This window comes from Dipodomys spectabilis, unplaced genomic scaffold, assembly GCF_019054845.1.
Source record: "Dipodomys spectabilis isolate Male_0828 unplaced genomic scaffold, ASM1905484v1 ptg000533l, whole genome shotgun sequence".
NCBI classification, from domain to species: Eukaryota; Metazoa; Chordata; class Mammalia; order Rodentia; family Heteromyidae; genus Dipodomys; species Dipodomys spectabilis.
The window spans coordinates 4,735,122-4,760,394 of NW_024871210.1; positions in this window are offsets into that span (position 1 = coordinate 4,735,122).

The window sequence follows — 25,273 nt, forward strand, 5'->3', positions numbered from 1 at the left end:
CGAAAACACCCAAATCATAGCATTAAACTCTTGTCCAATAAATAACTGTGAGGGTATGACTCTTTCAAAGTCAGGCTTACAAAGAGGAAAAGCGTATTTGCTTTAATGTAAACAATAAAAATATAAAAATCCTTTATTAAGGAGAAGAAGGAAATGAAGGAGAAATCTAGACATTTTGTTCCTCCTTATCTCAGTCACAATGTCTGGGTAATGTTTGTGGATATTAGATACCATGCTCTAGAGTGATTAAACTCATCTATAAAAAACATAACTCCACCTGCGAGTGATCAGATGGAGAATGCTTATTGATAGAAAAAAATGTAATAGCATCAAATAGGAAATATTAAGTTTTCTTCTTGTTTAGTATTTGTTACATTCTGGTGTGCTATAGTCATCTCTCATGAAGGTATACAAGGATTGTAAGAAACTAATATCTTAATATCATGTTCTAATATTAGCCTAGTTTTTGCTGTGTTATATGTATGAGGATGTATTTCAGTTTTGCCTCTATTTCAAATGGTTTATTCTTCCAGAATATAATTGAAGGAAGACACCCTCTGGAAATATGCTATTTTTATTGGTAAGGGAAAATAATCAGCGGTCTGTTAGGCGCAGATAATGGGATAGAAAACTTCCCTTAGAAATAATCTTTCATGGCTGGACAAATGGGATTGTCTAAGGTTGCAGAGCTTCTGCAGGGCAAATGACATAGCTAGCAAGATCAATAGAAAGCCCACGGACTGGGAGAAGATCTTTACTAGCCATACAACGGACAAGGGTCTCATATCTAAAATATACTTGGAACTCAAAAAATTAAACCATCCAACAACAAATCCTCAAAGAAACAACTGCCCAATAAGTAAGTGGGCGAAAGACTTAAAGAGAAGCTTCTCTGAAGAAGAAAGAAGGATGGCCAATAGACACATGAAGAAATGTTCAACCTCCCTAGCCATAAAAGAAATGCAAATCAAAACAACATTGAGATACCACCTCACTCCAGTTAGAATAGCAAAAATCAAGAACTCTAACAACAACAGATGCTGGAGGGGATGTGGACAGAAAGGAACCTTACTTCATTGTTGGTGGGAATGTAAACTTGTTCAACCACTTTGGAAAGCAGTATGGAGCTTCCTCAAAAGACTCCACATAGAGCTCCCCAATGACCCAGCAATCCCACTTTTGGGCATTTACCCAAATGATCACAAACAAGGCCACACTAAAGCTACCAGCACAACTATGTTTATTGCAGCATTATTTACCATAGCTAAGACATGGAACCAACCCAGATGCCCCTCAGTAGATGAATGGATCAAGAAGATGTGGTATATATACACAATGGAATTCTATGCCTCCATCAGAAAGAATGACATTTCCCCATTTGTTAGGAAATGGAAAGGCTTGGAAAAAATTATATTAAGTGAAGTAAGCCAGGCCCAAAGAAACATAGGTCCCATGGTTTCCCTTATTTGCAATATCTAGTATAGGTATGAGTCAAGCGGAAAAAGTCAAATAATGTGATGTTAGGAAAACGAAACCTCAAATATGTATTTTAATGTTTTTGTTTCTTTCATGCATGTGTTTCTAACGCATTTATAATATTATCTCTTTGTTGCTTTGTATGTCCCTCCCCCACAGTGTAACCCCCGCTTTCACTATATTTGATGTCAGTATAACATGTGGAGGAGATGGGGACAAACAAGTCGTTTAAGGATTCAGGTGGACCTGTTGCAACAATGAGAAGTACAAAATGTCATGTCAAAACCAGCTTTACAATGTCGGGGGGGGGGGGTGGTATGATTGGGTGGGAGGGAGGGGGGAGGCTGGGAAGGGAGGTGAAGGGTAAACAAAGGAGGAGGCTGCAATGCTTGGTAAGAAATGAATGCATTATCCTGCCCATGTAATTGTAACCCCTCTGTACAGTATGTTCTCAAATAAAATAAAATTAAATTAAAAAAAAAAAAAAAAAAGAAATAATCTTTCATCATTTCTGGTTTATTTGTGTAAGCTGAAGTAAATCACACGACCTATCTTGACATTGCAGATTCAAGGGAAATCTCCCTAACAGGAAGCTGATGCATGTCATACAGTAATGTGTCAAGATATGCAACACTTGAGAAAAAGAGAAAAACGAAGAGAACAATACTACAATCAATGATAGTTGCCATCACATGTGTCTTCAGGAAGGAAGCTATTATATAACTTTGTTCATAAAACTACGGAGAATTTCAAATCAAGTTTTTATGCCTTGGGTGTTATAGGAAGTAGAGAATATTTTTATACTGAGAAAACATAAAATCTCAAAGAAAGCTGGAGTAATCCTTTCAATAATAGGAAAATAAAACATTTTATAGAGTATTCTTTGTAACATAGTATCTTTTTTCCTATAAATATATTTTGTCAACTATATGTGACTATCCGCCAGAATAAATGTCTTCCTTTATCTGCATGTTGTGCAGATAGCATAGTCAATTAGATATAAATATGAGTTAATCAGTAGCACTTTTTTGAAAAGCAAAAAATTTGCAGAGTAAGCTAATATACATATTTTTCCACTATCAACTTCTACATCCTCCTTCTTCCTTCCCAGGAAACACAATCAAAAAACGGGTTAGGTATTTGGCTCTTGACCTTGAAAGTGGAAGCAGAATATTATGGATGTTGGAGCTGACTTTTTATGCTATTTTACATAATAATGTCACATGCAACAGTTCTATGAGTCCTGTAGGTATTAATTGTACTTCCTTAGTGATGTGATAGGAATGTCAGCCTTTCTGGACTTAGTATTGTTTTCTCCTTCCTTTTCAGCACCTGGCCAAAATTGTGATACTTTGTAATGAAATGAAAATGTAATACTATCTTAAGAAAGACATTTAGGGCTCTGGAAATGTGGCTTCATGGTACAGTGATTGCCTAGCATGCCTGAAACCCTGAATTCAATTCCTCGGTACGACATAAACAGAAAAAAGAAATTCTGGAAGTGGTGCTGTGGCTCAAGTGGTAGGTTGCTAGCCTTAAGGGTAAAAAGTCTTGAATTCAAATCCCAGTTCTGGCCAAAAAAAGGTCATTTAGTTAGCAAATGCAAAATTAAGGACCCATACTTGGAACATATAATTGCTCCATCCATACTGATACCTGACAAGCGTCCCTAATTCATGTACTTTACGTATATTAGTATACTGTGCTAGTTCTTAACCTCTGTGTACCAAGTTATATCTCCTTCTATGCTGTTCTTTCATACCTGATTTCCTTTGCTTTCTAAAAATCTGTCTTAATAAATATTAAATTGTTATGATGTCACCACAGGTTTGTGAAGTCACAATGGGATACTGAAGTCAAAATGGCATGGTAGATCTCAATTATCATTGATTCACATTAGCAAAGGTATTGTGATGTCTCCAAATGCGTATCTCAACACAAATGCAATAAAGTCTAAAGAGGTTTGTGATGTAACTATGTGACACAAATTTCATAAGGTCTGGTAGTGTGGTATTTCAGTGGTCACCTTCTCAGAGTGGTTTTCTGATATCACATGTCATACATGTTTTATTAGGATGTAGAAAACAGTTTATGATCTCAAAATGGCCTAAGATATCTCAATGGTAACATTTTACCAAAATTATGAGAACAGAAGTTTATGATGTCATGATGGATTAGTGATATCACAATGGTAATGCAGTCACAAAGGGTTTCTGATTACAAGACACATGTCACCTTTGAAATAGAAGGAATTCATATGATACATATTCAAAATGGATGTACGATGTAACAATGCATATGTAATATCATAATACTATTATGATATAATATCCATTTTCCTATACTTAAATGAACTATATTTCATTTCAATTGTACTAAAATTCAGTACATTTGATCTCTAGATCACATTGTCCCTGTTTCTGAACTGCATGCAACCTCATCCTGATTCTCATCCTTTCTGATAAGCCACTGGTGTTTTCTATTTCTTGCATTGTTTTCCAGTAGGCTATGACACAAAAATGACATTTTTAACAACATTTTCAATGCAACTAATAGAGATACATATAGATACTATGTTTGAAAGAATTAAGCACATTGTCCAGATGAAGAATACTTTGATTGCTTTTCTTCATAGTTGCTGCCTAATGATAACGACAACTACAATTAGTGCACATTGTACGCATTGGGAAATTACAACTTGATATGGCAGTGTGAGTAATGAAGAAATAGAAAAAAATCACTGAAGTTGTACTCTAGACAGTGACCTATAAAGATTTATGAACATTTAGAATTTGTGCTAAGAAAATTTGTGCAAAATGTGCACACAAGCTTAGTGACAGGATAAATGATTTAATGAACCTTTGCTTTTGTGGAAAGGATAGAGTCAGAATGACAGGGGACTAGCTGAATATCTGTCTCAAAATGGATTCTCAAAAATCCCAGTTTTCTGAAGTAAACATCGTTGCCAATAGAAAATCTATGATCTCTCAAAAATCTATTAGTACATATATTTCTCAGCAGTTATACTCAATTTCTGATTCTTGTACATTAGTTTGTTCCTGGACAACAGCCTAGCACAGTAAGAAAATGTCATTCATATTTGCTCTACTCATCACATACAAGATTCCATTTTCCAGGCATGAACACGTATGGAAAATTCTTGAAATTGAAACCAAAGATATGTTCCTTTTTGGTGTTGGTCTCAGTCTGGAAGGACAGAAATAATCAATCTTTTTATATTGTCATATATTTCCATTTTAATATGCCATGTGATAGGTTTCTCTTTACATCGATTCCTTGAGGCTCCTATAAACTCTACGTAATCCAGCACGTATAGAAAAAGCTTAGGTTTAACCCTAGTCTCTTGGTGTCCAGGATTTCATGTAAGTATTAGTGTTAATTTAATCTCAAAAATTGTAATCATGTTCAAATGATTCTACAAAATTGCACTTAATATTTAATAGAATTCAACAGGAAAAATACCACTGTCTTAATATGCACAACATCATAAACAACCTGATTTCAAAACGACCATATCTGCTGATCACCTTCTGAATTCACAGGTCTAACTTATATTCCAATTATAGTTTCCAACTTTCTTTCACAACTTAGATATTCATAAATTTTACTTATAAACCAGTATATGTAGCAGCCTGAGTGTTTGCAGTGTATTATTCTTTCATGAGCAATACAGGCTACAACTGAATTGCATTTTTACAAAAAAAGATATGCATAACACTGGTATGTATGAGCAATGAAAGACTTTATGGGAAAAAGCAAGTATTAAAGATTTCCTTCATTTGTAAAATCGATTTTTTGTAAATCGATTGGGAAGTGCTTATGGCACATCAGTACTTTCAAAAAGTGCAGTAATAGAGTTCTTTGCATTTATCCTAGTTGTATATTAGAAGATACTAATTTGTCTTTTGTCGCGACCACCTCGACCAGCAAGGAAGACAGGACCCGGGATTCTTCTCAATGCGGTTTATTCAGGAACCTTGTCTACAAGCTTCTCTCCTGCTGGCTTCTTCCCGCTTCTCCTTCCCCCCCCCCCCCTCCGGTTATAAGCCTCCTGGATGGCCAATCCCCAAACTCCACGTGGCATATACCTATAAGGCTGCAAACACGGAAGCAAACTAGAAGCCAAGTCATAGCCATATAAGGAGTTGTTTTTCTTACAGAGAGCACTCCTCACCGGGAAGATGGAAGGCGGGACCCAGTGCCATCTTTGGTCGCAGCCGCACCATGAACCAAGGAGCTACAATGTTGCTTTTTCGGCCGCGCCTTACGGCCGCACTGTCTTTGGGCGCGACTCCCGCAGCTCTCCACAGTCTTTGACACAGGGTAGAAAGAATGATCAAAAACATAATTCAAAATTATCATGAAGAAGCATTTTTAAAAACCGATCTTTACACTTATCTTAAACTGATGTCAAATATTTATGGTTCCCGTTGCTGTGAAAGAAATAGAAAGTTAGAGAACCTTCCTTTATGCTCTTTCTTCTTCAGATTTCATGTATTTTGTTTGTTGGCAATTTCCATTCCATTTTCATCCTTTTGTTACTATGGGTGGAAATCTCAAATTATTGGTGAGGATAATTCATCTGAAACTAAGCATAACAAAAAAAATATTTGAAAGAAGAATTTGAACTATTAATAAATGTCTTTCCATTCAAATTCATGCCTGTCTTTACACTGTAGAATTCATTATCTCAAACTACTATCAATCAGTCAAACAATATTTGTGTCATTTCAGTCAATTGTTTTCAAACCAAACATATTTGAGTGAAATTTCATGTCTTCAATATTATTCATCCAACATACAGGAAAGAAATGATATAAAAATACATGAAAATATGGCAAAATGAGTGACTTACACTCTTCAAGAAAATTGCATGACGGTTGTATTTGGGCAGGTAGTAAATTTACATGCAGTAACTATGCCTCAGTAGGATCTACTGAACCTATTTCTTGAGGCAAGTTTTTACCCTTCAAGTGTAACTCAGGTAATAAGTTACAGAATCATGTTCCTGTCTCCTCTGTTAAGGTTTATACAATTGTTTTCAAATAAGTGATCAATACTCAAAAAATCATAACTGACCATTGGGGGTGGGAAGGTGGCTCATTGGTAGAGCGCTTGTCTTGCATGCACCTCATAAGCAAAAAGAAAAAAGCCAGAAGTGGCACTGTGGCTCAAGTGGTAGAGCACTAGCCTTGAGCTGAAGAGCTGAAGGACAGTGCCCCAGCCCAGAGTTCAGGCCCCATGAAGGGACCCAAAAACAAACAAAAAAAAACAACTGACCATTGTGTACAAATGTCTGATTGCCCTGTATATGGTAGAGATAGTTGTTATAATATATAACAATTTTTCCATTACAAAATACTTGTTCCCTTAAGTACTCAAATGAGAATATACTGAAAAATTGAGTAGGATGTAAGAGTTGATATATAGACTATGTCATTGGACATTTGCCAGTGGTACTTCCTAAATGCTAAGTCAAACACACTGTGTTAAAGAATTATTACCTGTTTTCTTGTGTGAAGGCTGGGATTGCATTGCTTCATGCAGAAAGTGAAGAGCAATTAAACTGAAATAAAATTTTAATGTTTACCTCATGTTAATTGATATCTAAAATGACTTCTTAGTGCCAGAACAAAATTCTTGTCAAAAATCATTCTGGTTTGAAAAGTGAGGAGAAAAATCATGAAATTAGAGGTCTGGAGAAAAATGGTGGATGATCAGCTGGGAATTAACAAGCTCTCGCATAGAAACCAGGTTTAGGTTTCTAGTGAAAAGCCCAAGTCTAGAGAGTCACAACAAGTGTGTCATCAAAGTACAGCGATGAAATATCCAAGTGCTCATATCCAGATTTGAATAGTTGCAGTGTGGTGGTGGTAGCTCCTACCACTGCTACCATATCAACAGAGAGAGTGCCAGAAAAAGGTGCCAGAAGTGGACTGGAAGTGGATTCTACTCACTGCCATCAAGAACCAACAAGGAGTGGAAATCTCCATCCTACTGACCACAGACAGTAGCTGATTGAAGACAACTCTGAAAGCAAGGGAAAGATGTGTGTACCCACACAACTTCCTAACTACTCAAGTTGCAGTAGTGGGAATGTAGTCCTTCACCCATCAATGGAGAAGATCTCAATATTTGATACTGATAAAGACCTGCAAGAGCAGCCAGCACATAACTCAGCCTTTGGATGAAGACAATAGGAGCCATTCAACAGGTCAAAATAACTTCAACTACATGGGTCAGTTGCCCCAGGCAGAGAGAGCTCAGGCCATGGAGAAGTGACTTTCTTTACTGGGTAAACAAATCCAGAGGATACCACTCAGTAGCATAGGCAGCAGACCTGGTGGCAGAAGGCATAAAAGAAAGGTAATTGAAACTCAGGAAACAAAAATCCTCAGAATGGCTCCAACCTGGGCTGTATGAGTGTCTCACGAACTAGATCCTCAGGGAAAAGCTACTGATTGCTGAAAGATCACAACCTAGCCCCACCACAGAAACTCCAAGTTAGAGGAAACAGGCATCTTCCTCTTTTGTGATGATCAAAGTAGATTTACCTCCCATTGAACTGCTGTTGATGGAGGGTCATAAAGTCTTTGAGAAGGCAAAGTTTCTTTGTGTATGCTCAAACTGATTTAAGAAACCAGTCAAGCCACGAGACATTCAAATACAACAAGAAACCAGAGACTCCACCAAGAGAATGGTTACAAAAACAGGGTACACACAGGTAACTCCCCTCCCCCACTAAAAAATTCGAGTAACTCTTTTCTACCTAATTTTAAAAAATATTATCGTTTTCTTTTTTCTTTTAATCATTTTATTTTAGGTATGTTTTTTTAAAATTATTTTTATATATTTCTGTTTTGTTTAACTAGATTATATCTGTTGAAATAGATTGTATCTGTACTCATATTGACTGCATCAAAAAATCTGGGCAACTACAGGTCTATGGTTGATACTTGCCTTAAAATAGTGTTCTAGCATGGAATTGATTTTATTTTCATACAAAGAAGAAAACGAATCAGAGGATCACAAGAAAAATGTTCAGGAAACTCAACTCCTCTCATGATAATCAGCAACAGAACTCTAAATGAATAATCCAGACAAGAGTTCCCAAAGTGCTCTACAAACACTTCTGGTAAAGATGCTGAAAGAAAAAATTGCAAGCTTGCAAAAGTTGTTTGCATAATGAACCTAACCAAAGATTATTACAGGAATTATTAGAGCGTGATGAGGCTAACTAAATATTAATAAAAAATTTCATAAGAATGAGGAAGTTAATCAAAGATAAATACAGGAATTCCATGAGAAGGATTAGAATAAGCAACGATTAATAGAGGCATTCACGGAATCCACAAACAGAAGACTAGGAAAATGCATAGAGGCTACAAAAAGAATGCTGAATGAAGCCCAATGTAAGGAAAGGGAGTCCAATGAAACTATAAGAACTGAACTAAGGAATTGGAGAATGAACACTAAAAGCAAATCAAGTAATAAAAGAGTCCATTCAAGATTTTAAACAAATCTCCAGTAAAGAATTCAAAGTGATGGAATATGAATGTTTAGAAGGAAAGAAAATTTAAAAATAAAGAGAAAAATAAAAAAGCCTTGACAGTAGGTTAGCTAATAGACCAAATTCCTGGGATTGAAAGAGCCTAGACATTACAAAGAACAGCCAAGTATTCAAGACAAATCCAAGAAAAGTGAGAGATTTATTTCATATTGAGAAGACATCATTACAAGACCTAATTTATGAATTATGGGTGTGGATAAAGGATTATAGGCAGAAGTTAAAGGTCTAGGAAATTTAGTTAATAGGACCCTAGCAGTGAACTTCCCAAATTTGCTAAAAGATAGGGCCTTCTAACACTCGAAGCTTTTAAAACCACAAATAGACTGGTCCAGAACAGGACATCCCATTATCACATTTCAATCTGCACAGGATCAAATGAGACCCAGGAAAGGATCCTTAAAGCTGTTACAGAATAAAGATCAATCACTATGAAGAGAAAACTATCAGAATATCTTCAGATTTCTAGTCAGAGTTAATTAAAGCAAGAACAGACTGGAATGATATATGCAATGTCCTACAAACAAACAACTAGGAACCAGGAATACTGTATCCAGCTAAGTCTCCTTCAATGAAAAGGTCAAATAAACTATATAACACAGCAAAGAAAAATTCAAACAATATATCTCTACCAATCCAGCCTTACAAAAAATCCTTGAAATATCCCACATCTAGAAATCCAATAAGAACATGATAAAGGCAATGAAATAACTCTGAAAGAAAGAATCTAAAAATCATAAGAAAAACCTAGTTAGGACAGGTCGCATGACAATGAATAACATGGCAGGAACTACCAAATCCTCTCAGTTCTAATTCTCAATAATAGTCGATTGAATTCACCAAGTAAGCACCATAGATTGTCTAGTTAGATCAAAAAGCAAGATGCAAAAAACAAAAGCAAGATGCTTCTTTCTGCTACCTTCAAGAGACCCTCCCTTCCCACAAAAACAAACATATTCAGAAAATAAAAGGCTGGAATAAAGAGGCCAAAGTTGCAATTCTAAATTGCAGATAAAATAGATTTCAAATTAAAATAAGCAAGAAGTGACAAAGAATGTTGCTACATACTAATTAATGAATCAATTCTTTCATAGGATACTACAAATATTAATATCTATTCAAACAACAGAACATCCAAATTCATCTGAGAAACACTATATTCCTTCAAGTCTCATATAATTCCAAAGATATTAATTCCTGTAGAATTTAACACATCACAATCCCTACTAGATAGATCATCCCAGCAAAAACTCAACTGAGAAACCTCATATCTACCCAACTGCATAGATCAAATACACTTAGTAAACATCTACCAAATATTTCACCCAGCAGCACCAGGATACACATTCTTTTCAGCAGCACATGGAACAGGCTCAATAATAACCCACATTTTAGGTCACAAAGCAAATTTATCCAAATTCAGAAACTTTGAATTTCTGCCCTGCATTCTCTCAGACCAAAAGGGAACAAAATTATTCTTCAACACCAAATGCCTCCAAAAAGAATCCTGTTACACATGGAAGCAGAACAACACAGTTGAACTACCAGTGGGTCATGGAAGAGATTAGAAAGGAAATTCAAATATTCAGGATATTTAACAAAAATAACACAAAAACACAAAAATAACAAGGTCTTCTGGGATACAGCAAAGGCAATAGTCAGAAGCAAGTTTATGGTTGTGAATTTCTACATAAACAAATTGGATAGATAAGAATCCAGCAATTTAATGAGGCACTTGAAGCTTTTTGAAAAAGAGCAACAAGTTAAACCTCAATCCACTAGATGAAAAGAAATTAGTAAAATTAAACTAGAATTAAATGAATTCGAGTCCAAAAATACCCTAGAAAGAATCAAGAACAAAGAGCTGGTTCTTTGAAAAAACTTAACAAAATTGACAGACCCTTAGCAAATCTTATGAGAAATAGAAGAGAACACAGTCATATAAACAAATTCAGAGATGAAATTGGAAACATCAACACAGAAATAACTAAGATTTAGAACATTATAAGGAAATACTTATAACTTTATGCTAATAAGTTTGAGAATCTGGAAAAAATGAACACATTTGTACCTAATATCGACCTGCCCCAGCTCAACAAGTTGATTTAAAGCAATGTAATCGACTCATAACAAGCATTGAATTAGAATCAGCAATAACAATCCTCTCACCGTAAGAAAACACTAGACCAGATGAATTTACAAGGCCTGCAAAATAGAACTCACATGAATACTCCAACTGTTCAACAAAATTGAAAGTGAAAGTTCAGTACCAAACTCTATGAATCCATCATAACCCTCATCCCCAAACCAGTACAGGCTCATCAAAGAAAGGGAAATATAGAACCATTACTTTGATGACTATCGATGACAAACTCCTCAACAAAATTTTGGCCAATTGTCCTCTACAACTCACCAAATAATTATAGACCACTATCAACTGAATTAATTTCAGGGATCCAAAGCTGGTTCAATATATGCAAATCAATTTTTATAATACATCATGTCACGAAGAGAAAAGGTGAGAACCACAGGATTAGGTCAATAAATGCAGAAAAAGCATTTGACCCAGTCCAAACACTTCATTAAGATGAAAGTTCTGGAGAAACTTGGAATTCATTGAACATTCCTCTATGTAATAAACCTGTGTATGATTAAACTACAGCGATGATTATACTTACTAGCAAAAAGATACTCATTTCCTGTACATTCAGAAAGGAGAAAAGGATGTCCACTCTCTCCACTTCTCGTTAATTACAAGGGATAGAAAGATGCATATATAAAGGGGATCTATACAGGGGAAAAAAAAGAGGTAAAACTCTCATTCTTTCCAGATGGCATGATCTTATATTTAAAGAATCTTATGGTATCTATTGCCAAGTTACATGAGTGGATCAGAAATTTTGGCAAAGTAGTGGGATACAAAATTAACCCTCAAAATCAATGGATTTTGTATATGCCAACAATGAGAAGAGTCCGGCTGAAATCAGGAAAAAATAAAACTCCTTTTGTAATAGCCCCTTGAAAATAAAGTACCTAGGAATTGAGTTAAATCAAGAAGTGAAGGACTTCTGCGATGAAAAGTTTAAAATCCTGAAAAAGGAAATTAAAGCAGAAGTAAGAATGTGGAAAAAAGCCTCTCATGCCCGAGAATTGGGAAGGTTAATGTGAAATGGCAATACTCTCAAAGGCAATCTACAAGTTACATGCAATATTGGTCATTGTTCCAAATTCAATTCATTCTTTAATGAAATAAAGGAAGCAACAAAAAAATTCATATGGAATAAAAAAAAAAAAACCCTGAATAGCAAAAACACTCCTTAGAAGAAACAACAGTGCTGGAGGAATAACAATACTAAATATCAGACTTTACAACAATGGCATAATAATGAAAACAGATTGGTACTGGCACAAGAATCAACCTGAGGACCAATACAATAGACCTGAAGACCCAGAAATAAACTCACAGACCTATAGCTAACAAAATTTCCATAAGGGAGAAAAAAGTAGAATGGAAGAAAGACCGTCTCTTCTGTAAATGGTGCTGACAAAGTTGATTAAACACCTGTAGAAAACTAAAGCTAGATGCTTATATATTACCTTCAATAGAAACAAGTGCAAATGGTCAAAGACCTTGAAATCAAAGTGAACACTCTGAAACCTCTGTAAGAAATAGGAGAAATTCTAGGGCTCTTTAGCACAGGCTAAATTTTTTTTGAAAAAAACCCCAGAAACTCAAAAAAAATTAAAAAAAAGGTTGGACATGAAATTACAGGGCTTCTGTATGGCTGAGGACATAGTAGGAAAGATCAATAGAAAGCCCACGAACTAGAAGCTCTTCACTAGCTATACAGCGGACAGGGGTCTCAATCCTACAAACATACTTAGAAGCTAGGCGCTAGTGACTCAGACTTTATTCCTAGCTACTAAGGACGCTGTGATTTGAAGATCACAGTTCAAACCCAGCCTGGGCAGTGAAGTCTGTGAGACTCATATCCAAAACAACTATAAAAATCGGCAGTGGCCATGTTGCTCAAGTAGCCTGCCTTGAGCTGAAGAGCGCAGAGACATGGTCCAATCCCAGAGATAAAACCCCGTGACCAACCAATAAATAAATACATAAATGAATGAAATATATTCGAAGTCAAAAAATTAAAACCCCAACAAAGATCCTCAAAAAATAATTTCCTGATAAATAAGTGGTGTAAAGTCTGAAAGAGAAGCATCTGTTAAGCAGAAATAAGAATGGCCAATAGACACTGGAATAAATGCTCAATTTATCTAACTATGAAAGAAATACAAATCAAGACAACATTGAGATTCGACCTCATCCTAGATAGAATTTCTACAATGAATAAATCTAATAACAACAGATTCTGGAGGGGATTTGGCCAAAAGGGAAACCTACTGCATTGTTGTGAGTAAGTTTGTACAACCACTATGGAAAACATTATTGAGGTTCCTCAAAAGATTACACATAGAGTGCAATCCCACTTTTGGGCATTTAACCAAAAGTGCACAAACAAGGATATACTAAAGCTCCTAACAAACCAATGTAATCACACTATTATTTACCATACTTAAGATTCCCTTATTTGCAATATCTAGTATAGGTATGAGTCAAGCGGAAAAAGTCAGAGAATGTGATGTTAGGAAAACGAACCCTCAAATATGTATTTTAATGTTTTTGTTTCATTCATGCATGTGTTTCTAACGCATTTATAATATTATCTCTTTGTTGCTTTGTATGTCCCTCCCCCACAGTATAACCCTTGCTTTCACTATATTTGATGTCAGTATAACTTGTGGAGGAGATGGGGAAAAACCACTTGTTTAAGGATACAGGTGGACCTGTTGCAACAATGAGAAGTACAAGTTGTCATGTCCAAAACGAACTTTACAACGTTGGTGTGGGGGGGGGGGGGGTTGGGGGGGAGAAGGAGAAGGATTGGGATTAGGGGGGGAGGGGGGAGGCTGGGAAGGGATGAGAAGGGTAAACAAAGGAGGAGGCTGCAATGCTTGGTAAGAAATGTACACATTATCCTGCCCATGTAACTGTAACTCCTCTGTACAGTATGTTCACAAATAAAATTAAATTAAAAAAAAAAAAAAAAAAAAGAAACCAGACATAGTGGTGATTGCCTATAATGCCAGCATTTGGGAATTAGGCAGGAGAATATTGGGTTTAAGGGAGTCTGAGCTACTTGGAAAGTTCAAGATGAACCTGGCATATGAAATGAAGAGCTTGTTACCCCAAAATTATACCTGAATACCCCTGACTGTTACATATAATCCGTTTGTTTGAAGGCACAGAATGGAAGAATCAAATTAAAATGCCAGTCCAGACAGAAATGTCCTTGAAACATTGTCTTGACCAAGGGAAACTGAAAGTGATGACCTGTGCCTTTCATCCCAGCAACAAATGGAAACCTACAAAATATAAAATTGTGGTCTCTAGGTGTGTGCCTGGATAGCAAACAGAATCCTCTCAAAAAATAAGTAGGAAAGCATAGCATGAGATCTACCTCAAAAATACCAGTGGACAAAGAGGCTGAAGATGTGACTGAGCACATACATATTAAAGGAAAGTGGGAGAGAACTTGTCAAGTAAGAGTGAGGATCTAAATTCACATGCCAGAAGCATCACACAAAAACAAAAGAAAGCTGAAACAGGCTGTGGAATATTTTATAAAACTGATGAATTTCACCATTTCTCAATGTAGTATAATTTTTTATATTGCTAGTTCCAATGGAGTTTTGAACAATCACGTTTTAAAATGTTTAGCATATTTCCTTTTTAGGTAGGTCCTTCAATATGAGTAACTACTGGAAAATAAATCTTTCATATAACTTCAGTCACTTTACTCAATGATCACCTCTGACACATTATTCTGTCACACCGCTGGACAGCAGTGTGTTCATGACTAAAAATTTTCTTGAAAGTGCTCACTCAATTGTCATTGTGCACCTTGTGCATGGAGCATCCAGATCTCTATGAAAATTCTATATGATACCAAATTTTATAATGATTTATTTAGTATTAAAAATTATATGTATAGTGGTACATATAAACACTGATAAATCTAAACTAGCGAGGACATTATGATGATTTTTACTGCACAGTAAAGCATACATATATTGCAGTAATTTCATTGAAGATTCGTTATCCATACATTAAAATTCCTATGAACAATTAACTTATTGTGATTTTTTCTTTGAAGCAATTATGAAGAACCATTTTCTGGCTCCCTGCAAATGAGAAGCATGTCCTTTCAAAAATGTGTTCAGATTGAACAGGAAGGAAAAAATAAAACTCTTTTGATCTTAATCATCACCTATTGATTCACTAAAACTCAGTTTTGGAAATGAGAAATGTTTCAAATCGACTAGAGGTGTTTATGTAAAAGATTATGACAAAATCATATTTATATATTTCCTAAGGAAAAGACCTTAACATACATCCTGTAACATGGAAATAATGAACAAGGATACTCAGTATTGATCTGGATATCAGAATTTTAGAGATAGCCTTGGCTAATTAGCCTAAAATTCTTTTGGTCTCTGTTTATTTTGTATCTCCAACAAGGAGCTAATTGTACCAGTAGTATTCAAAGAATTACTAACAAATATTATCATTCTTCAGCTATTTCAAAGGAAGTTGAATATTGGATATGTACCACTAGTCATCCCATCTTTTGTAGGATTTAGGTCTACCTTTTCTTTTTTATTGTAATTTGATTGTCATGTTGAGGTAGAGAGCGGGTATAGTTACATAAGAAAGCTAATGAGCACAATTTTTGGTGAACATTTTACCCATGTCCTCATTATCTCTCTCTTTCTAATCTATAATCCCCTCCCCAAGTTTTACAGGTCATATACAACATATTTTCTTGTTAGTATTTCTCATACATATGTTCCTCCATTGTCGTTTCTTACCCTTTCTTGTTATGTGAATCATTGCACAAGTTCTATAGTTTCAGTCTACTTTTTCCAATTTAATGTTATGATAAATGCATAATCTCCACAAATTTTTGTAACACTTTTGGAAATACATCTCATTTATTAACCGTGTACTATTGGGAATTACAGATATTCAAAAATTTTCACAGGATGTGATATAAAACACAATAAAATTTACTAACTTTGGAAGTAGTTTATTCTTGAATTTATATGAATTCATTACTCAGTCTGTTCTCTGCTTCTGTTTTTCTAAACTCTTGAATCTCACAGGGTCATGTGATATGCCTTGTTCTGTTGTGAAGAGTAACATGAATTAACTAAAAAAATTAGAGCCATATATGCACAATATCATAGCGATGAAATAAATAATCTTCAGTACAATTACAAAAGAAGTGTCATAGAGAAAAGACCTATGTTTAAACACATAATAGTTTTGATTACATTAGGAAGTGTGAAATATGCAAATGTTTGCAACATAATAACGGTCACAGTAGGTAGTGTTGTTAGGGACAGATTCATAACTATATGAATGATTCATGTATGTGTGAATAATTTAATTCTACACATCAATAGTAGGAGATTCTAAACACAGACTCCCATTAAAATTGCTTTATCATATCTATATTGAGAACTCTAGTGTTGGGGGACATCAATATTTGCTATCTGTGAAGATGATAGAGCACTTTGTGATTATCCAAATTAGGTGATAGGAAAGCAATCGTTTAGAATGGTGTGGGGTAAAAATAATTTATTTTAACTAGTATTGCCAGGTGCCATATTACATTTATCTATGTTTAGGTTAATCCCGTTAAAATAACGGCACCACCAATGGTTCCCTAATTAATATAAGAAAATTTTTTGCTTTTGCAAGTGTGGAAGTATAAAGTGATACAAGACTGCACCATGTCAAAACAGATATTTCAGATGCATGCATATGAAATAAATTGGCATGAACATAGAAAGGCTTAAGCATACACATATTAACACAGTTCATCACTAAGAAGCAAAACAGTGATTTAAACAGTATTTTGAGACAAAACAGAAAGTATTGATTTGATCTCAATATTTTCAAATGTTCTCTCAAGACAAATCTCTAAAATATTGTAATTTTAACAGCAAATTATATTCACTGTGAGGTGTAAAGCTTTGAATTTTCATGGAGTAATTAAATGGTGTTGCCTAAGTTTATAACTTGGAAATATCCTATATTGATGCGAAGAAAATTGCAATATTATCTCAGGATATCGTACATGAGTAAAACTACTAAATTCCTTTGAAGCCCTATTTTAGATATGAAGAATTCACAGAATTTCCTCAATATATATTTTGACCTTAAAAGTGAGTAGTGTTTCCAGAATTAAGCCAGTGGTATTGTGTATATGAAGGATAAACAGACAAGTTCACAGAAATATTAAGATGGTGTTTACAACCAAATTTAGTATAAAATTTATTTCAATATATGTATTTTCTTTACTGAATTTCATAATGCTTTTATACATTGTGGATCATAGTTCAAAATTATGCCTGAAAATTCTTATTTTCATAAGAAAGTTCATTTGGCCGGATAACTTCTTTTTTTCCAAAGTATACATTAATACTTACCTGCCTTCTATTAAGAACTGCTAGGAAATATTGCTGAAGAGCATTCTAGCAAAGACTACAGTGTAAATTTCCTGAGTTGATAGACTATTGGGGCAGAATTTAGTAATTGGTGCTATCATTCTATGATACAAAAATGCTTCTGAGAGTAGTGTCCTGGCATTTCAATTAAACCTAGAAAACTCGACATGACAAAGAAGACAACAGCTGATATTCAGAAAAGCTCTGAATATGAGTTATGTTTAGATCTAAGAATAAAAGCCGAAACAGAAATGGGAATAATGAAAAGAAGTGTGTGCACATTAAAGTATCTGCTAAAGATAAGTAGACCACGAAAGACAACAGCAAGCCCTTCCATCAAATAGAAATATCATTTGCAGTGGTCATTTCCAATGTCTCCTCTATTTGGTTCCATACTTAATGTAACAATGACGTAATCATTTCACGGTGAGGACTTCGGGTCCTTCATCATCGTGCCAGCTGTCTCAATTGAAATGTTCTCTTCTGGCCCAAAGACCGAAGGGAAGATTCCATTTCTGAGTGCTCTGATTTTCATCATAGAATTCACTGGAATTGTGCTAGGCTTTGATAGAAGTGTGCTGCTGGTGCCTTCTTAGTACTTAACTCACCAGAACAATGACCAAACTTTCTATAACTATATAGAATTTTTTGACTTATTGTGTTTTTCATTTTCATTTAACAAATACTTCATTCTATTGAACATTATGCTGCATTGGGCAACAACAACAACAAAAACACCATTGCTAATTACCCATAAAGTAGAGTTATTCTTATTGGCCTAAGAATAGAAGTACAGCACTCAGGATCTTCACTATAATAAATCTGAACACTAAGAAATTATATTGTGCTTTATAATGTTTACTTTTTTATTAATTCAAATACTAAAGTACTGGTACATTTGTGCTATGTTTTATTTGAATTTTAAAAATTTAGCTACTTTATATGTAGAGTCCTAGAGATTTAACCCAGGAACTTGCACATACTAAGCATCATACAATACTACATCAACCACACTGTAGTCCTTTCGTTTGAGCTTTGTTTTTGGCGTAAGGTCTTGTTAATTTTTACCCATGTGGGCCTGGGAATCATTATCTCTCTGCTTCTAATTCCTGTTCTTTGGGAAGCATGTGTGTGTGTGTGTGTGTGTGTGTGTATGTGTTCTCCATACCCACTGTAGAATATTTTTTGTATATTCTACAGTATGTCTCATGGAATAATGCTTAAACTATTTATAATTGTTTTGGCTCATAGTAAAGATTTTAAAGCTCTACTCTATAGGATTGTATCATAAAAATTAATATTAGTTTAAATTATATCGTTTGAAATGCAATGTGTATAGACCTCAGAGACAGCTGTTGTAAATTTTGAATCTAATATTTCAATGAATTTCCTAGTTAATTAAAAAAAATTAGGTTAGAAATAGCTTTCAATTTTTCTTTTTCTTTTCTATTCTTTTTTATTGTGAGAATACCGTACAGAAGAGTTACGATTACATAGGCAAGATAAATAGTACATCAAGCATTGTTGCCTCCTCGTTATTTCCCCTTCTCTTCCTTTCTAATACTCCTCCCCTCCCCGCACCCAATCTTCCCCAAAAAACCATCAAAGTTGTTAAGTTCGTGTTTTGACAAAACGAATTGTACAATTTATTGCTGCAATGTGTCCACTTATATCATATTTAAACGATTTGTTTTTTTCCCTTCCTCTCCACAAATTATACCAACATCAAATACAGTGAAAGCAGAGTTATACTGTGGGGGAGGGACATACAAAGCAACATAGAAATCATCTTATAAATATGATAGAACAATTACATGAAAGAAAAAAAAAGAAAAAAAATAATATTTGAATACTTATCTTGGGGTTGATTCCCCTGACATCAACTTATCTGAACTTTTCTGCTTGACTCAGACATATACTACTTATTGCAAATAAGGGAAACCATGAGACCAATGTTTCTTTGGGCCTGGCTTATTCACTTAATATAATTTCTTCCAAGTTTTTCCATTTCCTAACAAATGGGGCAATTGTAATTCTTTCTGATGAAGTCATAGAATTCCTTTGTGTATATATACCACATTTTCTTGATCCATTCATCTTTTGAGGGGCATCTGGGTTGGTTCCATATCTTAGTTATGGTAAACCAGGCTGCAGAAAACATAGTAGTCCTGGCAGCTTTAGTGTGGTCTAGTTTGGGATCATTTGGGTAAATACCCAAAAGTGGGATTGCCAGGTCATAGGGGAGCTCTATGTGGAGTCTTTTGAGGAACTTCCATACTGCTTTCCAAAGTGGTTGAACAAGATTACACTCCCACCATCAATGCAGTAAGCTTCCCTTCTGACCGCATCCCCTCCAACATCTGTTATTACTAGAGTTCTTGATTATAGCCATTCTAATTGGGGTGAGGTGGTATCTCAATGTTGTTTTGATTTGCATTTCTTTAATGGCTAGGGAATTTGAGCATTTCTTCATGTGTCTATTGGCCATCCCTCTTTCTCTTCAGAGAAGTTTCTCTTTAAGATTTTACCCCACGTATTAATTGGGAAGTTGTTTCATTGAAGATTAGTTGTTGGGGGATTTAATTTTTTAAGTTACAGGTATATTTTAAATATGAGACCCTTATTTGTTGCATGGCTACTGAAGATGTTCTCGCAATCCGTGGGCTTTATGTTGATCTTGGGAGCTATGTCCTTTGCCATGCAGAAGCTCTGCAATTTCATGCAATCCCATTTGTACAAACTAACTTTTATTTGTTGTGATTGTGGGTCTCTATTAAGAAAATTTCAGCCTGTGCTAGGGAGTCCTAGGGTTTCTCCTATTCCATCCTGTAATGTTTTCAGTGTCTGCTTTGACTCCAAGGTCTTTGATCCATTTGGAGTTGATTCTAAATTTTGTTTTGATTTCCTTCATCAACTTTTTAAAGTTTTCATCATACAGGTCCTTCACTTCTTTGGTTAATTCATAGGTAATTTATTTTTTTGTGGGGCTATTGGGAATGGAGTGGCTTTCCTGATTTCAGTCCCACTTTTATCATTGTTGACATACAAAAAAGTTTAGAGGGTTAATTTATACCCTGTGACTTTGCCAAAGTTTGAATCACCTTGAATAATTTCGGATCAGTGTCCATGGGATTCTTTAAATACAAGATCATGTCATCTGCAAAGATGGAGTTTTATTTCTTCTTTCCCTATTTGGATTCCCTTTATGTTTGCAACTTCTATTACCGCTGTAAGAGAAGTTAGGCATTCTAATACTAGATTGAAGAGGAGTGGAGAGAGTGGGCATTCTTGTCTCATTCCTGAGATTAGAGGAAATGGTTTTAGTTTTACCCCATTGAGTATAATACTGGCGATAGGTTTGTCATATACAGCCTTTATTATATTGAGGAAGGTTCCATGTATTCCGAGTTTTTCAAGAACATTCATCATAAAGGGGTGTTGGATTTTGTCAAGTGGTTTTTCTTCATTTAATGAGATATCCATGTGGTTCTTAGACTTGCTTTTGTTGATGTGATAAATTATGTTAATTTATTTGCGTATATATTGAACCAGCTTTGCATCCCTGAAATGAATCCTCTTTGATTGTGGTGTATGCTTTTTTGGATGAATTGTTGAAGTCGATTGGCCAAAATTTTGTTGAGAAGTTTTTCATCAATGTTCATCAAACAAATGAGTCTATAGTTCTCTTTTTTGATGAGTCCCTGCCTGGAATTGGGATGAGGGTTATGATGGCTTCATAGAATGTGTTCGGTGTGAAATTTCTCTATCAATTTCATTGAAGAGTTGGATGAGTATTGGTTTGAGCTCTGCTTTGAAGACCTTGTAGAATTCTGCTGTAAAACCATCTGGTCCTGGACTTTTCTTAGCTGGGAGGTCTCTTATTGCTGTTTCTATTTCAATGCTTGATATGGGCCTGTTAAGATGAGTTAACTCATCTTGGTTTAGTTTTGGCATGTCAATATTTGCTAGGAAAAGGTCCATTTCTGTCAAGTTCTCAAACTTATTAGCATAATGATTTGAGAAGTATTCCCTTATAATGTTTTATTAGCATAATGATTTGAGAAGTATTCCCTTATAATGTTTCTGAATCTTGGTTGTTTCCGTGGTGATGTTTCCATTCTCATCTCTGAGTGTATTTATTTGAGTGTGTTCTCTTCTTTTTCGGATAAGATTTGTTAAGGGTCTGTCAATTTTGTTAATTTTTTCGAAGAACCAACTCTTTGTTTTGTTGATTCTTTCTCTACTTGTTTGGATTCTAGCTCATTTAATTCTCATTTAATTTTAATTATTTCTTTCTGGCTACTGGAATGGGGTTTATCTTACTGCTCATTTTCAAGGAGGTTTAGCTGTGTCATTAAATTGTTGGTTTAAGATCTCTCCAATTTGTTGATGTAGGAGCTCAGAGCTCTGAGTTCTGCCTTTGCTGTGTCCCAGAGGAGCTGGTAATTTGTTTGTTCATTTTTGTTGAAAAGCATGAACATTTGAATTTCCTTTCTAATCTCTTCCATGACCCACTTGTGATTCAGCAGTGTGTTGTTTAGCCTCCATGTGATACCGGACTTTCTTTGGTGGCTTTTGGTGTTGAGTTCTAATTTTATTCCCTTGTTGTCAGAGAGAATGTCAGGTATAACTTCAATGTTTCTGAATATGGACAAGTTTGCTTTGTAGCCTAAAATGTGGTCTATTTTAGAAAATGTTCCATGTGCTGCTGAGAAAATCGTGTATTCTGATGCTGCTGGGTGAAATGTTTGGTAGATGTCTGTTAAATCTACTTGATCTATGCAGCTGTTTAGATCTATGTTTCTCTGTTGAGTTTTTGCCAAGTTGATCTATCTAGTGGGGAGAGTGGTGTGTTAAAATTTCCAACAATTAATGTCTTTGGATCTATGTGAGATTTTAGGGAAAGTAGTGTTTCTTGGATAAATTTGAGTGCTCTATTGTTTGGCGAGTAGATATTTAGAATTGCAATATCCTCCTGAAGGAGAGATCCCTTAATTAGTATGTAGCGACCTTCTTTATATCTTCTCACGAATTTTCATTTGAAGTCTATTTTATCTGATATTAGGATTGTAAATGCCGCCTGTTTATTGAGGCCGTTTGCCTGGTAGATTGTGTTCCTGCCTTTAACATTGAAAATGTGTTCGTTTTTATGGGCAAGATGTGACTCCTGAGGGCAGCACATAAAAGGATCTTGTTTTTTAATCCAACTAGACAGTCTATGTCGCTTAATTGGAGAGTTCAGTCTGTTAACCTTAAGAGATAGGACTGAGAGGTGTTTGGGAATTCCTGCCATATTATCCACCTTCTTGCGGGCTGCAAAAATTGGGTTCTTACTATTGTTCTTGGATTCTCAGTTTGGGTGCAGTTTCTTGGTCTTTATTGTGGTCTTGTTGGTTTTCTATGTGGAGGACATCTTTAAGAATCTTTTATAGGGCTGGTTTGGTGGAGATATATTGTTTCAATTTTTCTTTTCTACAGAAGATTTTTACTTGATCTTCGGTTATGAAGGAGAGTATAGCTGGGTACAGTACTCTTGGTTAATAGTTGTTTGTCTTTAGGGCATGACATACATCATTCCAGGCTCTTCTTGGTTTGATTGTCTCTGCTGAGAAAACTGAAGTGATTGTAATTGGCTTCCCTTTATAGGTGATTGATCTTTTCTCCTTGACAGCTTTGAGGGTGTTTCCCTTGGTTTGAATTGATCCTGTGCGGATTATAATGTGATGGCAGGATGTCCTGTTCTGGTGTGGTCAATTTGGGGTTCTAAAAGCTTCTTGTATCTGAATAGGCCTATCTTTTTGCATGATTGGGAAGTTCTCTGCTAGGATTCTGTTAAACAAATTTCCTAGACCATTAACTTCTGTTTCTATGTGCTCCTCTACACCCATTATCCTTAGATTAGGCCTTCTAATTGTGTCTTCCAAGTGTTGGATAGATCTATCATATTTCTTGGAAATGTCTTGGATGGTTTTATGTTCTTTCTCTATAATATCTTCAATCCCTGAGATTCAATCTTCTGCCTGGTCTAACCTGCTTTCAAGACTTTCTCCTTTGTTTTTTTTTTTTTTTTTCTCTTTTCCTTCTAATTGGTCAGTTTTGATGGCTTCAAATTCTTTGTTCAAGCTTTGTTTTAGGTATTGTATGAACTTCTTTACTTCCTTAATTTGGTGTTCAGTGTTTATTCTCAAATCACTTAATTGATTGGTAATGTTTTCCTTGGACTCCCTTTCCTTGTGTTGAGTTCCATTCAGCATTCCCTTTGTGGTCTCCCTGACTTCCTTCAGCTCTCTGTTAATGGATTCCATGAATGCCTTTAGTGATCTTTGTGTATTCACTTCCTGCTCTCTCACTGTATATCTCTTTGATTAGGTTCCTCCCATTCGTGGGATTCCTGTAGTTCTCTTTGAGTGTTCTCAGCCTGCTCACAACTTTCCTGCCTTTCTCTTTGAGTATTCTCAAGCTGCTCATGCAAATCCTGTATCAGTTTTTGAGTAGGTACCTCACGCTTATGATATTCCTGTATATACTTTTGGATTGCCTCCTCTCTCTCCCTATCACACTCATACAGAGTCCTTTGTATGTTTTCAATCTTTTCATCTATCATGTTTGCCAGCAGTGTTTGTAGAGCTATTTGGGAACTCTCCTCTGGATTATTCATTAGCTGTTCTGTCCCCTTATTATCAAGATTGGGATTTGAGATACCCAGACTTGCATTTTTCTTGTGTTTTTCCCGCTTACTCTGCCCATTTGAGATAAAAATAGTACCAGTTTTGTGCTAAAACACTATCTTAAGGCAAGCATCAACCAAAGTCTGAATTTGCACAGTCAATAGTCTACAGATACAAACTAGTTCAACAGATACATCTATTCAACCTCAAACAAGTATATGTTAATTGGCTACGAACCGCAAAGAAGAATTTGGAAAACCAGAATTTATTAGGATTAGGGAGAGAAGTATTTAAGAAATAGGAATAGATTGATGTGGGAAGGCACAGGGAGAGTTAACTAAGTCCTAATCTCAAAGCAGGAAATAGGTTGGGTAGGATGAAAAAAGAGATAGAGAAAAAGAAGAAAGGAAAAGGGAAAAGAAAAAGACTAGAAAAAATAGAAAAGTAAAAATTAATAATATTATGCAGGTCGAAAACAATCTATTTAGAGAAGAACGTGAATATATTGAGAGAAGGGGAAGGATATAACGGAGACGTGAAAAACTTAAAAATCAAAATGCTTAAAATATTACATAGGTATAAAGAGGTTGTACTGCTATTAAGGAATTTAAGTCTCAGGGGTTTTGATTTGAGTAATAAATTTGTGGATTAAGTGTGTACACCATGGTGGATAGGGTCTAATAGTAAACTACAGGTTTATCTGAGGATATGCAGGACAAGAATTAAGTCACATAAAGAAGAACGAAAGAGAGGAAAAGGTGAAAAGGAAAAGAAAGGAAGAAAAAAAGATCCGAAGTTCAGTAAAGCTAAACAAAAAACAAAAAGGTAATTAAAAAAGGAAAAAAAGAGAAAGAAAACAAAAAAAAAAAGAAAGAAAAATGCACAGTCACGTATCCCTAAAATAAAAATTATAAGAGGAAAACAAAGTTACTGGAAAACAATCTTCTTTAAAAAAAAAAAGGCA